Source organism: Otolemur garnettii, unplaced genomic scaffold (assembly GCF_000181295.1).
Source record: "Otolemur garnettii isolate 467f Iridium unplaced genomic scaffold, OtoGar3 scaffold00009, whole genome shotgun sequence".
In the NCBI taxonomy this organism is placed as follows: domain Eukaryota; kingdom Metazoa; phylum Chordata; class Mammalia; order Primates; family Galagidae; genus Otolemur; species Otolemur garnettii.
Genome location: NW_003852404.1, coordinates 8,237,810 through 8,240,051, shown reverse-complemented (window position 1 = coordinate 8,240,051; position 2,242 = coordinate 8,237,810). Strand labels below are relative to the sequence as shown.

General features: G+C 47.1%; 1 protein-coding gene across 1 annotated transcript in view; it reads left to right on the top strand.

The window, feature by feature from the left end:
* FBLIM1 (filamin binding LIM protein 1) overlaps positions 1-2,242 on the top strand; it is a 27,260-nt gene that overhangs the window by 13,598 nt on the left and 11,420 nt on the right. The gene's annotated exons all lie outside the window — the stretch shown is intronic.

Genomic DNA, 2,242 nt, shown 5'->3' with positions numbered 1-2,242 from the left:
AAAAAAAAAAAAAAAGAAAGAAAGAAAGAAAGAAAAAAAAACATTCAAATTTATTATTAATGGAAGTAAACTCTAGAGACTTGAGGGTTTTGTTTGGGAAGTTTTTCTTTTCTTTTTTTTCCTGAGCACATTTATAGGAGGTGCCCATAGCTACTTGTATCAGGAGGCCCCGATGTCTCCTAGGTTCAGGGGATGGCAGCCTGACTCCCTGCTTAGAAAGTTCCCCATCAGCCTTTGGCCTAATGTTTTCAACATCTGATGATCATTACCTGAATCTATTATTCCTACACTTGAATTAGCATCAGAGTTACCCTGCCAGGATGCATGGCTGACTCCACCCCCAGGGTTTCCAGATCCTGCCAGCAGGGGGCAAGCCAGTTGCTCTGTTGTCCTGGGTTGAGTGCAGTGCCATTTTCATAGCTCACAGTAGCCTCATACTGGGCTCAGGTGATTCTCCTGCCTCAGCCTCCTACACAGCTGGGACTACAGGCCTGTGCCACCACTCAAGGCTAATTTTTCTATTTTTGGTAGAGCAGGAGACTTGGTCTTGCTCTTGCTCAGGGTGGTCAGTGCCTCAGCCTCCCAGAGTGCTAGGATTACAGGTGTGAGCCACTTTGGTGCCCTCAGGGAAGCTGCTGTTGCTAGTCCAAGACCACACTGGGAGAGCCACAGCCTTAGCATTGGTCAGTCACACTTGTGTTTCACCAAGGGCCTTCCAGCAGGTAGTTCTCGGCACTGGAGCCCTGCAGGGGGAAGGCTGTCATGGAGACCTTCACAGCGGTGTTCAGAGCCCTGCCATATATGGCCTGTGTGCAGTGGCCAGAGCAGGGAAGTCTACAAGGTGGAAAGTAAATTAATGTTTACACTGGGCCAAGGGCAGGGTTGGGGCAGGGAGCAGTGGGGAAAGGATATGGGCTTCTTTTTGAGATACGTAAGTGAAAATGTTCCAAAATTGGGGTGATGTTAGCACATCCTATGAATCTATGGAAAACCAGTACAGTTTAAGTGGATGAATGTATGGTATGTGGATAATAACTTTAATAAGCTGTTTTTTAAAAACATGTTTAAAGAATACCATGGAATGATCCAAATATGGCTGGCCCTTTCCTCAACCCCTCTCTGTCACCACAGCCAAAGAGTAGTTCTGGGACATTCAGAGCAGTGCTGAACGATGGGTGTAGGGCCACTGGGGTATTGAGCAAAACTTGCCAGACATTAATGCCATGTAGGACAGAATATACCGGAAAGGTGAGGTTGAAGGAAAAGGGCAGCCACTGTCCCTCCAATTACCCAGTGTGGACACCCAGAGTTTCTTAAATTCAGTCCATCTCTCTCTCTCTGTATGTGTGTATATATGTACATGCTGTCTATATATACATTCTCCTGAGACCTGGCGCAGTGGCTCACACCTGTAATGCTAACAGTCTGGGAGGCTGAGATAGGTGGCTCGCTTTAACTCAGGAATTCAAGACCAGCCTGAGCAAGAGCGAGACCCCATCTCTAGACAATAGCTGGACATTGTGGTAGGTGCCTATAGTCCCAGCTACTCAGGAGGCTGAGGCAAGAGGATCATTTGAGTCCAAGAGTCTGAGGTAGCTGTGAGCTATGACACCATGGCACCCTACCAAGGGTGACAAACTGAGACTCTGTCTCAAAAATAAAAAATATATATTTTATTTTGTCAGACTCATATACAAGTTTTGACAATTGGGCGGTGCCTGTGGCTCAGTGAGTAGGGCGCCAGCCCCATATACCGAGAGTGGTGGGTTCAAAACCCAGCCCTGGCCAAACCACAACAAAAACAAACAGCTGGGTGTTATGGTGGGTGCCTGTAGTCCCAGCTACTCAGGAGGCTGAGGCAAGAGAATTGCCTAAGCCCAGGAATTGGAAGTTGCTGTGAGCTGTGTGGTGCTGCAGCACTCTACCAAGGGCGATTAAGTGAGACTCTGTCTCTACCAAAAAAAAAAAAAGGAAGAAAGAAAGAAAATGGCAGTGTACAAATGTTTTCCTGAGGGGAGAGAAAGCATCACTGATGAAGAGAGGTCAAGGCAGCCAGTAATGAGCAGAACTGATGAAAACATTGCAAAAATTCATCTAATTTTGCGTCAAAATTGTCAGCTTACTATGAGAAGCATAGCAGACCCAATAAACATCAATAGAGAAACAGGAGGCTCGGCGCCTATAGCTCAACCGGCTAAGGCGCCAGCCACGTACACCTAAGGTGGCGGGTTCGAATCCCCAG